This window comes from Lissotriton vulgaris, chromosome 6, assembly GCF_964263255.1.
Source record: "Lissotriton vulgaris chromosome 6, aLisVul1.2, whole genome shotgun sequence".
Lineage (NCBI taxonomy): Eukaryota > Metazoa > Chordata > Amphibia > Caudata > Salamandridae > Lissotriton > Lissotriton vulgaris.
Window position 1 is genome coordinate 151,852,133 of NC_141694.1, and position 13,938 is coordinate 151,866,070.

The 13,938-nt window shown below is 42.2% G+C and overlaps 1 protein-coding gene across 1 annotated transcript in view; it reads right to left on the minus strand.

Moving 5' to 3' along the window:
* Positions 1 to 3,962, minus strand: part of CTSB (cathepsin B) — an 80,360-nt gene extending 76,398 nt beyond the window's left edge. Inside the window, exon 1 of the mRNA XM_086926191.1 lies at positions 3,769 to 3,962. The gene's annotated coding sequence lies outside the window, so the exon portion shown is untranslated. The remainder of the gene's footprint in view (positions 1 to 3,768) is intronic.
* Between the last annotated feature and the right edge of the window lie 9,976 nt (positions 3,963 to 13,938).

Genomic DNA, 13,938 nt, shown 5'->3' on the forward strand with positions numbered 1-13,938 from the left:
CCAGGTGCCCAGTAAATGTATGGATTCATTTCTGTTGGTCAAGTAGGTACAACTAACGTTATTGGGCAATATTTGTTTTCACTAGCATGCCATAAATATATATTCCACATTTTGTGTAGATTCAACATGGTTTCAAAGTTATTAGCAAGCCAGTAAATGCCTTTCCAATGGAAAGTGCATCTGAACCATAGCTACGGAATTGCTCACGGATGATAAAATATACAATTTTTTAACATTGATAAAAGACAGCATGGCCGAAACGTGTTTGTCTGCCGATTGGAGCAGAGATAGATAGATGAATAATATAAGGAACTCTGGAAGAGCTGCTCCTTTATATAGAGAGCATCTACATCAACACAGACACTTGAAATCGGGTCCCTGCAACATTTGAGGTGAGCAGATCTCCACATGTGCATAGTGCAATATGTTATTACCAAGGACATATGGAATTATGCAGCAGGGGAGGACCAAATTCTGCAACAAGTTTGAATAAGTTATCCTGGCAGAAAAAGCAAATTATGCAGCATAATGCAGTACATTTTGTAATATTACTTAAGTATTTTGCTATTTTTACTCATAGTATCATTCCATTATCTGGGCAAGGATGTCACCTCCTTAGTACATGTTTAACAACCAAATGCTCCAATAAGCAACTGAATGATAACAGTCTTCTTTTGCTTAGGGCCTTCCACTGAGCGAGAACCCTTTCCCCATGTTTTAAATAACTTTTGAATCATTTGAGCGAACAACATTTGGGGGGTTAATCTTCAGTTTATACAGTGAATTAAGGATTTAAGTGGCAAATGCAACAACTCCACAACTACACAGAAACGCCACTGCTACAGAATCACGTCATTTCATTGGCCCTATTTATTACCAGTGTTGGGAGGGGCCATGACAGTGGGTCATGATGTCGTTCCCCTTACTCTCAACGACAGCTGTTGGATGGTGGGGTGTGGGACTAAATTTATGTTCACTGCCATGGCATGAATATACGGATAAGAGAAAGAGGTGGGCGGATGTTAATACAATTAATTGGGAGGCTTAAAGAGAAAGCAATATGGGAACTCTACAAATAGATGGAGCTGTCAACTCAACTGCCCCCATGTCTTTAGGGGCACGTCAAGAGGGTCCTGATTTCTCATCCAGCAGCTTTACATGTGTTAGAACCTGTAGATCTATGGGGAAATCCAATCTACAAGACCCAGCTTACTGCTGCTGAAAAGTTAGAAGTACCTGAAAGTCCCTAGTTGGGACCAGTCAACAGCTGTGGCAGTGTGAGAATGGGAGGGGGCGAAAGAAAGAAAACTGCACAGGGAGTTGGGTTTAAACAGAGGGTAAATACAGAAAAGTCTGCTAAGAGAGGGAGCAGAGAATACATTGAAGCAAGAGAAAGAATACACAAAGAATTGTGCATGTATGGAAAGATGAGAAAGTAAACATGAGAAAGTTTGCAAAAAGAGCTTGTGGAACGGAGGGAAGCAGCGAGAACTGTGCACATAGAGGAGGCATTTATAAGGGAGATGAAGGGTGAACAAATTTAAACTTTGCCATAACAGAGAGCACAAGGAGTGGGAATGAAAAAACGGATGCAAAAAAATAAATAAATAAAAAGAGAAAAGAGAAGGTAACCAGAGAGCTCGACTACCATAGAAACAAGAGACAGGCAGGGCAATTGGTGAAAAAAGAGAATTTTGCAGCGAGGTTGAACTTTCAAGGACACCCATGCCATTACATGGTCGAAGATAACCAGACAATGTATGTAGTTCTGTAGCAGGAGCACTGATGGGAGGAGGGCAGTCATTAACATACATTGGTTTTTTTATGTTAAGGTCTGGCTTGAGTGCAACGGTCACCCGACCTTTTAACCTAAACCAATATTCTACAGTTTTGTTTACACACAAATACATATCCTTCCCCACGCTATCTACTTGTAATACTTACATAACATTGCCATACAGCATAGTTTTATAGCCAGCCCTATAGCATGGATGTTTTATGAAATGACATTGTTGAGAAGTTTTAGAAAATGAATCATGCATTTGTAATTTTGCTACTTTCTTTTAAAGAGAAATTACTATAGCCATTGCAATATTTGTGGAGAAGTGTGGCTCAGGGGTTAGAGGCGGCAGACCTGGAGCTTGAGTTCGGCCCTGGACCAGGGTTCAATTCCCCGCCTCGGCGGGTCTTGGGCTCAAAATTCCACGGACTCGTTAATTCTCGCTCCGGTGCCCTCTCGACTCACGGGTTCACACTCTGCGACTGTGGGCAATAGCTTGCTTAATCTCCACAACGGCCCCGCGCGGCGGGATGCCTGGCTTTCACCTTGGGGATGCCCTGCCAGGGTTATCTCACAGGGGAATACCAGGACGGGTTCCCTAAGCAAGCGCGGAGATGCCCCAGGGTAAGTCGTGCGCTATATAAGTTTCATTCATTTCATTTGTTGAAAAACTGAACCACCACTGAGAAATCACCCATGCATTCCAGTAGCAGCTGGGAAAATGTCCCAACTAGCTCTGACCCAGGTATCTTCAATCTTTTCACTCAGGGGTCAGTATACAATGTAGGTCACCTTTCAAGGACGACGTTTTACCATTCGAGAAATTCTGAGAAGGTTAGAACATACAAGATTTAGGGGCGTAGGCCCGACCCTCCAGACCAAGTTCTGCTGTATCAACTGACCATACAGATTACCTACAATATCTAAACCATTGTTTGAGGCAACAGCATTTAGTGAAATCGTGCACAACAAATCGACTGGAATTTCTCCTATAGTTGTTCTGTGAGACTGTGACGGAGACGGAGACAGACATCCCTTTACGTAATATCAACATGCCCGTACTGGTTCTTCTCGTTTGTCTGCCCAGCGCCAAGTGCTGTGGGCCCTGCAAGCATTTCGCTTTACTAACTGGTGGCAAAAGAAAATCCGTTGGCATTGGAAGTTACTCAACTCAGGAAATATAAGGAAGTGCACCGTAGAGAAATAAAGAAACAACCTTGTGGCGCGTGAGAGATGCCACGACAGGCTGAACTGCTGACGTCCATGTTAATAGATGTTACCGATTTACACAAACACCCATGTGAAATGAACATCAAATACTCCTAGAGTCCATTGATCAGAGATATTTTCTCAGATAACCAGCATTAGCTTTTTAACTATTCCTGAAACATATGTTAGATACAATGGTATTTATATGTTGATTGAATATAGCCAGGGACCAAGAGTGCTGAGAGCTAGTTGTGTTCGACATAGTGGTGAGTGGAAGAGAGGGGTAAGTACTGCACTTAAATTGTGTTTACAATTTTTAGGTGAGAGCGCCCAGAATCACTTTGTCAAAACCGGAGCTGGGATTACAATCCATGTACAAAAGAAAAAAAATATCTACTAAATTGCCCATTAAAACAGCCTCAAAATATTTATTTACACCTCTTCATCTTTAAAATTAATAAATAAAGTTCGCGCTGTCGTGAACAGCTCCGAAAAAAAAATGACCAAAGTTGCAAAGTAATTTTCAACATCTTACACCACTCGTAGATTTTCAACAACCGTACTACAAGTCCCACAATGCACAGCCCCCAAATCCCAGTTTCCCGATGTTTTACTGATAGGTCGAAAGAAACCTCAATACGAATGTGCAGACCCCATTCAACAGATGTAGGTAAGGCTACACCACACCCAGGTCGACATGGTATTAAAGTCCCCCGTGCGTGATTGCTCCCGTGGCAGCACTTGTCGGGTGCTTGAACGGACAACCGCATCTCACGTACCTTTTTGTTCTGTTGCTGCGCTCAATGGAACGTTCGCAGGGAGCCCAGCGCGACGCTGCCTGACCCGGGAGTGCGCGAGCGCAGCGCGGTTGGGATTTTATAACAGAGAAGTGACGCCACTGCCGAGAATCCCAGCCCTGAGCCTCGCGCTGCAGACGACTACGTCATGTGACCGCGCTCCCACGGTAAACACCGCGTGACCTGGCCCAGCCTTGCTGCAGCCGGCTGGTGGGAGGAGTTAGGATGTATTGGGCTAGTCAGCTGACCTGTGTTCAAAGTTTTCTGTGGTTTGCGGGAATTTCCAGAGCCGCTGTTATTTATTTATTTATTTGTGGGGTTTTATATAGCGCGTACTTTACCCGAAGGTGTCATAGCGCTTTACAATATAACCAGTTGTTACATTACCTAAGGACTGCAGAGTACGGACAGAATATGGGACAGAAAAAGGGAAAAGGTTTCATACACAATAATTATAGTTATCTACGTTGGCAGTACTTCTCATGAATTTACATCACTTCCCACCACCTCTCTTAGTTTTGGGATGGTCATTATTTAGGTTGAAGAGTAGAAAAGGTAAGCTTAATTTTAACATGCCGCATTGCATCATGAGCAGTACTAGATAGAGCATCTACAGTATCCGTTTCAGGGTTTCATGTTTTATTAATGGTATATTCAACCATTTCAAATCCCGGGGATGTAAATGTATTTGAGCTTATATAGCGCACAGCTACCCACAAAGGGTTTCCCGGCGCTTGCTTAGGGAACCCGTCCTGGTATTCCCCTGTGAGATAACCCCGGCAGGGTATCCACAAGGTGAAAGCCAGGCATCCCACCACGAGGGGCCGTTGTGGAGATTAAGCAAGCTATTGCCCAGAGTCGCAGAGTGTGAACCCGTGAGTCGAGAAGGCACCGGAGCGAGAATTATCGAGTCCGTGGAATTTTTGAGCCCAAGACCCGCCGAGGTGGGGAATTGAACCCTGGTCCAGGGCCGATCTCAGCTTCCGGGTCTGCCGCCTCTAACCCCTGAGCCACACTTCTCCAGATGGGATGCTGAATCACTTATCCAATATAATGTCCACCTAAAAAACTCAGAGAGAACCAGCACCTTTCCTTCTGCAAGCAAAGAAGAGATGACCTGGGAGGAAGGGGAATGAAACCAAGATCAAGGGGGAACTCAAAAACACATCGTCAGTTACAAAACTCACTGGCAAGCAGTTGCCTCACATGTACAACTACTAACCAAATATGCAAAGGCACATCTTTAAGGTAGCTATAAAAACTGCTGAAAAACATTATATCGCTCCGCCCGTCATCCCAGCTTCCATGGCTCGAATCCTGTATATAGAACATTATCATTTCTGCTCTTGTGAAGGTATGCATAGGACCCGTATGATAAATGTTCAGCATGACAAGATGCCATTGATGTACCTCCAACTGGAGTGCCATGAACTCCTGATTCATTGCAGATGTCCATTTAGGATCTTTTCTCTAGTCACCGTCACATCTTGCCATTTATTCACCTCTTGCAGCATAAATTCTCTTTCTAATGATGCATTGCCTGGTCTCAAACACCATCTCCAACACATACACATGTAGACCCATCAAAATGTCTTCTTAGCATGCTGGATGAGGAACACGATAAAGAACAGCTACACGATTGCTATCCTAATACAGCTAATACCAGCACTAAAAACACACCTGCTACACACCCACACAATACTGATCACTCTTCTACAAAACAAAGTCCCACTATCACCAAAGGACACTCTCTACACTGTCTACTAATAAATGCTCGATCCCTCTCTAAAAACAAGCATCACATCTACGACCTTCTCACCGATGCAAAACCAGACATACTATTCATAACCAAATCATTGTTGGGAGAGGAGATGGCTCCAGCCCTGCATGAAGCCATTCCTCTAGGCTATCAAATAATCACCCAAAATCGTATAGCCAAAAAAGGAGGTGGTCTAGATGTTGTATTCAGGCAAACCATACATATCCCTAAAGTTGACAACATCTCCATAAAGAATTGTGAGGCTCTTCTAACAAGATGCAATCCTACACCGTCTTCCACCTGTAACTTCCTGCTCCTTTACAGACCTCCACCTAGCAAGGCAACATTCCCAGACGCACTTCTAGACACAGTTTCAAACCTTATAACAATACACTCCAACCTATGCGTTCTGGGTGACCTTAACATTTGGTTTGATAAAACCAATATGACCCATCCAAAAACAATAATCACCGGCTTAGACGCATTGAACTTGCATCAGATTGTCCCCAATCCGACACACACCGCTGGACATATCCTAGATGTCATTTTTGCTAATACTGAACTAGCTACCTTTCAAACTATAACTCCAGTCACATGGTCAGACCACCACTTGCTTTTTTTCCAACATAAAACAACGCTAAGCGACTCACCTAAAACTACCTTACATCCATCCACCTATCAGCCGTGGAACAAACTCAATTTGGAACACTTGGAAACACAACTAACATCCAGTATAAATCTGGAAACCATAAATTCTGTTCAGAATCTATATGAGTGGCTACAGGAAGCTTTGGAAATCCTGATACCACTCAAAACCACACAACAGAACAAAAGAAAAAAAGCGCCTTGGAGAAAAATAGAAATAAAAGACATAAAACAACAAATTAGAAAGCTGCAACGTACCTGGCTCAAAACAAACCCCAAACAAGACAAACTTCACCTACAGAAAATTAACAGATTATATAAGTCGGCTATCAAAAAAGCTAAGAAAAGGTACTATTCAGACAGAATTCAAAACGCTAAATGTGAAAATAAAGAATTCTATAAAATACTCAATGAATTTCGAAAACCAAATTGCCTAGAAGAAACTCATCCTGTTACTCAAGATTTCACAAACTGGCAAATCATTACACGGACAAAGCAGACACGTTGGACTCGTACTTACAACAGAAACAAAGCACCAGCACTAACCCTTGTACAAAACAACTCTCCAAGAATGCTCTAAACAAGCCTCTCCGTTCCTTCTAACACATCTCACATGATGAATTTATGGACCTGGTCAAAGCAAGCAGGCCTGCCGGCAGCCCTTCTGACCCCTGTCCACCACAAACTTTCAAGACTATTTTTTTAACAACCTCTGCTGCCATTCCAGTAACAAGAATCATCAACGATTCCTTAACTACTGGAATATTTCCAGAAGAACTCAAAAAGTCATACATACGCCCTTTACTGAAGAAAACAAACTTGGACCCGCTGAACCCTGACAACTACAGACCCATTAGAAATGGACCTTTCCTGGGGAAACTGATAGAAAGAGCAGCGTTCGCCCAGATGTCACAATTCATTGAAGAGAATGACATACTTTCAGATTTCCAAACAGGATTCCATCCGGGAAGAGGCACTGAATCTGCCCTCCTTGCCATCTGGGATGACCTAAAGAATACAGTTGACCGCAACGGGGTTGCTGCGCTACTTCTCTTGGACCTCTCAGCTGCCTTTGACACGGTTGACCATGACACTCTGAAACAAAGACTTTATGAAGCCGGCATAGAGGGAACTGCTCTAGACTGGATTGCGTCCTACCTTCGAAACAGAACTAATGTCATCCACACCCCATCTTTGTGGTCCAAACCGTACTCCACAAAAGCAGGGGTACCTCAAGGTTCTATCATCTCGCCCATGCTTTTCAACATCTACATGAAGTCTTTACCAGTCCTGATCAATAAATTTCACCTCACGTGCAACAACTATGCAGATGATACACAAATACTCCTTCAACTGGAATGCCCCAAAGACATTGGAAAATCACCAATTTTCAGCTGTCTCAGAGCCGTGGATCAGTGGATGACTTGGAGCCATCTCAAATTGAATGCTTCGAAAACTGAAATACTTACGTGTGGCGATTGTAAAAATTACAACCCGCTTGTCACATAGCCTGATGAACTGGGATCACTGCCTAAAGTATCGAAGGAAGTAAGAAACCTTGGAATTACCATGGACTCCAAGCTGTCGATGAATGTCCAAGTGGATAAACTAGCAAGATCAAGCTTTGCTACTATAAAAACGCTGCAACGAATTTTCCCTCATTTGGGATTTCCACACAAGGTCAAGCTACCATCACCCTTGTTCTATTCAAACTCGATTACGCCAATATCCCCTACCACTGATCACCTTTAACAACCATGAAAAGACTACAACGGATTCAGAACTCGGCTGTCAGACTACTCTTGCATATCAAACCACGAGACCACATCTCCCCTGCCTTCAAAGCCCTGCATTGGTTACCGGTTGCCAGAAGATCCACGTTCAAGCTGCTTTGTATTACCCACAAAGCAATACATGGAATAGGACCACTCTTCATCAGGAATAAAATCACCAAACACATTCAACAAAGGAACCTCCGCTCTAAAGGAGCATCTCGCCACAAAATCCCACCATACAAGAAAAAAACCATGGGTGGCACATCCTTCTCTGTTCAAGCAGCCAAACTATGAAACTCTTTACCCCAAACATAAGATCCACCGACAACCACCTTATCTTCAGAAAACGACTCAAGATCTGGCTCTTCCCCCATAAGCACCATGCGGAAAAAGACATTTACAGCATATCCCTCTGTATATAAGCATTTGTTTTCACTATAGATATGTACCTATCTTTGTGTATTACTTTATAAAACATGTAAAATAATTATGTTGTTAAGAGAAAAAAAAATAAAAAATAATAATAATAATAATATTCATCCATAAATAAAAATCATCTTTGGTCTACATGTACATACTTCCATTGTGCATCTATGTACCTTCCATGTACTTGGATCTGTGTGTCTGTTACTTTTCTCCTGAAAAAGCATATCCAATACACTACCCTATTTCTCATCCTGTGCCTCTATCAATATATTTGATCTAAATATGCTTACTTCCTTTATGTACCTATATACTTTCAATGTACTTATGGATCTATATATTTATCACTTTCTTCTCATTTAGAATTTCCAATGCATTAGCCTATTTCTCAGCCTATACTTCGCTCTATATATCTTCTAGCCCAACCTTCTGACTCATCTCAAACTTCTTTTTACTACTCCTTCTAATGCACTACCCTATCTCTCATCCTATACATCTATCAATATATCCTCTACACCCACTCTATCATTTATCCCAAACCCATACCACTACTATGATCGCCAAAATAACCGTTTCTAGACTCTCTCCTGCTCTACCCCTCCTTGCATCACCTGACACCTCTTTTTACTACACCGATCCCCTAAAGCAAACGTTTCTAAACTCTCCCATCTGACTCCTTCCCTCCAAAACTCCTTTTTACTCACCCAAAAGCCTCTTCCTACTGCTAAGACCTTAAAAAAAAAATCTTCACTCTTTTATCCATCCACTATCCTTTTCAATCAAAATTAACAGACTAAGGATGTCAAAAAAGTCAGGACATAGCTAGCTTTCGACCAGTCGCATATTGGAGGAAGCTCTGGGTTACGCCTGAACTAACCCATTATGCTTCGGCGCTCCTAGAAACCAGAAATATGGACACAGGGGGTAAAATATCATGGTTTAAACAGGTCAAGTCGCAATATAAAACCTTGGGAATGGAGCAACTTGGGAAAACCCATCAGAAAACATCTTTCCATCACGGAAGGCCCTAAAAGAGATGTATTGGGCTAACATAACACAAAGGGAATTCCAAATACATACTGACGCATCACTAACCAGGGCTTTTTTGGAACTTAAACATATCCCTGTATATGAGCGATATTGGGACCTCATCACCATCCCCAATGATAGGAAACTTTTTCATCAATATAGGGTAGGAACTCTTCCTATCAACACATTCACAAGTAAGTGGTCAAGTAATAAAGATCACCATCAGTGTCCTTTTTGTATAGCCCAATCTGAAACTCTAGCCCATGTTCTGTTTATATGTCCAGTATATAAAGCTCCGCGCCACAAATGGATCAAACCAATTTGTATACAAAAAGGTATCCACAGTGGTACTATGGCACTCAGGATCCTAAAAACAGACTGCTCTGACAGTATGGTAATTGCACTTGCAAAGTTTCTAAAATGGATGTGGATTATACGTAGAGATACATTGAAGCTAACATAGACTGCAGTGTCCTAACCTGGATTTTAGTAGGAAGTATCAGTTCTTAATCATGTAACAATTTTTTTTAAATGGTTTATAAAAATTTTAAGATACAGTATATATTTTTTTTAAAACAATTGTGTTTGGATCACCCTGTATAAAGCATTGATTGAATAGTTTAATCCATGAATTTTCCCTTGACTTTTAGGATATCTGGATGTAATAAGTATGAAATGTTGTATTTTTTAATTGCTTGTTGTTTTACTGTAATGCATTTTATGACTTGTCTCGAAATAAAGACTTAGGGCCAGATGTAGGAGCCCTAATACCGGTCGGTAACGGCCGAATTCGGCCGTTACCGACCGGTATTAGGGTTTCCAGATGTAGGGGGCCTATATTTTACCGATTCTGTAAAGTTACCAAATCAGTAAATTTACAGAATCGGTAAAATACCGAATCGGTATATTTACCGATTCGGAAAAACCACATGTAGGTGGCACTCCTAAGAGTGCCACAGGCCCCTAAAAATCGGTATTTTACCACCCAATTCTATTGGGTGGTAAAATACTGAATTCAGGTGTGCATGCACATCTGTGCATGCACACCTGTGCAATGTGACACACAGACATGCCCTTAGGTCATGTCTGTGTGCCACATGGCACACAAGTCCGGAATTGGGGTGCTAGAGGGTGTCAAAGTGACACCCCCTTCACCCTTGCAGGATTCGGTATTTACCGATTCTGTAAATACTGAATCTGTATTTCCCATTGATTCCTATGGGCTTCAAGGCCCATAGGAATCAATGGGAAATACAGATTCGGTATTTACAGAATCGGTAAATACCGACTCTTACAGAATCGGTAATTTTTTACCTACATCTGCCTCCTTCCAATTTACCGACTCTTAAATACCGAATCGGTATGAGTCAGTATTTAAGAGTCGATAAATCGGATTTACCTACATCTGGCCATTAATGACTTGACTTGACTAACATGTTCACTTCTCAAATTCCATATTCCATATTCAACTATACTAATATACTGCCTAAATAATTGAATAACATATCTACTACTCAAATTACTTCATATTTATACTATACTAATTTTCAACAGTAATCCTTTATGGGTTCCGGAGTGGCGTGCTACTCGCCAGAAAAGCGCTTCAACACCCATCAGGGGTAACAAGTGCTATATGAATGCAAATCTTTCTTCCCCTTTTGTCCGTCCGCTATCCTTCTTTCTAACAGACTAATATCCACCACTGAAATTACCTCATATTTCACCATATTAATTCACCACTAATCCTTTATAGGCTTCCTGAATAGCATGCGTCAACAAGCGAGCGATAAATAAATACAAACCTTTGTCCTCCTCTATCCTTCTGCTAGCATTCCAAATCCAAATAACTGACTAACATATCCACCACTTAAAATGTACTTGCATGTTTCACTATACTAATTCAACACTAATCCTCTATGGGTCCCGGAGTAGCGTGCTACCCGTCGAAAAAGTGCTTCGACGCCTCGTCAGGGGTAGTAAGCGCTATATAAATGCAATTACAATACAACACAATAAGTCAAAACACAAAAGGAAAACGTTACAATGGTGTTTACGAAAGATGTGCAATTTAAAAAAGTTTAGATATAATCTGCCAGTATTGGCAGGAAGTGAGTTCAAAGAATATAGACATAACATAATGATATTATATAGCATAACATTATGGTCTTGGCTGGTTGCAGGGCTCGATTCGGGGTACCACGCAGGTGGATGGCGTCTCCCCACTTATTTTACTGGGAGCTCGATAACTGGAGTGAATGGAGTCACACATTCATTCTTTGGCCTCTCTAGGGCGAGATCAGAGCCCATTCAGAACGCTGCTCACGCGCTGGCTTCTCTGATGCAATCGCATCTAAGGGGTGAGCGAGGGGAGGCAATGAGTCTGATGGTGCAAGCAACCTTTCGTGACATCACTTCCTGTTGTGACATCAGCGTCCCCCGCTTCTTTTTTTAGGACTTGTGCCCTGGCTGGTTGGTTAGTTCCAAGATAAGTCCAAACAACAACCAAGGGCTCCACCAGTCATGCCCTCGCGGTCCCTTTACATAGGGAGGAGAAAACCAGGCTGTAGTCAACATGCCCCAGTTGAGACAACCTTCCCGGGTTGTCCCCCGGCACTGCAATAGGCATCAGGGAGGCACAGCAGTCCGACCTCTTCACAGAGTGTCCGTTGAGCGCCTCAGGCTGGGGGAGGAAATTATTTTCTGTCACATTCTAGGACTTCTGATTTTCACATTTTAAGGTTTCAGAAAGACTACTGAATCTAGTAATTAGATCCTCGCATACCATTCTGTATAGGTTGAGAGTTCTTGTTAGTGGATAGGATGTGGCATAACAACCAGAGCTAAAATTAAGTAGCGTGGCGTACAGCAATTTAGTTTGTAATAAGATTGCCAATGTTTTAACTGTGGTTTGGTTAGTTTTTTAAGGTGCTCCAGCAAGAGACGTAACCGTCCGTGTACGTCGTGATGAGAACTGGTTGTGTGCGTTACATGGGGAGTAGACGCATCCTTGCACTTGGGCACACAATATGGTTCGTTAGAACACAGACTCCAATGCGATTTTTAGCAGTTGATTATTTGTTCATCAATCTTGCAGAAAGAAGTTTTTGTTCATGATTTCACAAAATTTCAAACATATTCATAGAAATGTTCCAAAGAGATACTCCATACTCCGATGCATTTCGGGCTGGTGTTGCCCTTTATCAAGGAGTTCTGAAAGCAAAAAAACTCTTTTACCTTCCGAATCATAAACGGTAAAACATAAAACATAAACATTTGCATTGCATAACAAGCGTCATGGCATATTTACTAGCAACAAGCAGGTGGTTTATACAACGAAGTGAACCCATGTGATGGCGTGAGCTAGGTGAGGATTAGTGAAAATTCGGGGAGATGCAATAAGGTGAACGTGATACACTTACGTGTCACGGTCGTGTGTGCTTGGCTCTCTGGGGAGACAAGAAGAGGGGGGTTAAGGGGGTGAATGCCCGACGTTAAGCGAGGTAACGCGGGTCTCACTACGAGCTCCAACTTACTTGGGACTGAATGCAAACAGCGGCGGCTGATGTATTCTCGGAACATGGACTGGAGAGTTCACGAAGTGGCGGCAGAGACCGCCGGTCTATGACACTACGCGGCGTTAGGTAATGAACATAAAAAAGGGACTGGGATGATGCAAAAATGGCGGCCATCTTGAAGAGGGGAAATGGGTGAAGGGTGGGTAACAATGTAGCAATAACAAATATGTACAATGAAGGTGTGAAAACAGCATACACAAAAGGTAAGGCATGAAACGCATGTACCACAAGGGGTATTCATAAGAAAGCACTTAGTTCTATCCGGTCATTAAGACCGTGTGGCTTCATTGACTGTAGTCTATATATCCAAGCGGTTTCGCGCTGGAGAAGAAATTTATTGTTGTCTTTTCCTTCTTTTTTTTGGATCATCTCAAGCACCAAAAACTTAAGTTGGGCCACGTTGTGGTGGAGTTCATTGAAATGAATGGCAACGTTCGATTTTTGGTTCTTAGTGCGAATATTCGACTTGTGTTCGTTTAGACGAGTCTTTATTTTTCTGGTGGTTTTACCAACATATACCATGCCGCACGGGCATTTCAGTAGGTATATTAAGTTAGTGGAATCGCACGTGGCATTAACGTGAAGTTTGATGTTAAATCCTCTCATTGGATGATTGATGTTGTTGCCCATGATGACATTGTTGCAATTGTTGCAAATATGGCACGGACGCGTGCCAGTGTGGGAGGTTTGTTGAATGGGTTCTTTGCATAGGATTTCTTTTATGTTTTCAAATCTAGTATATGCGAAGATGGGTGGATTCTCGAATAGGTTGCCAAGTCAGGTTCCGACGCCAAAATGCGCCAGTGTTTCAAGATTATTTTTTTATATTTAATGCTGGAAGTGGAGTATTTAGATACCAATACTGTTCTGTTTTCATCTTTTCTCGAGGAACCTTTGAGTGTTTCCTGACGTGAGATAGCGTTAGCTTTCTTCATAGCTTCAGTGA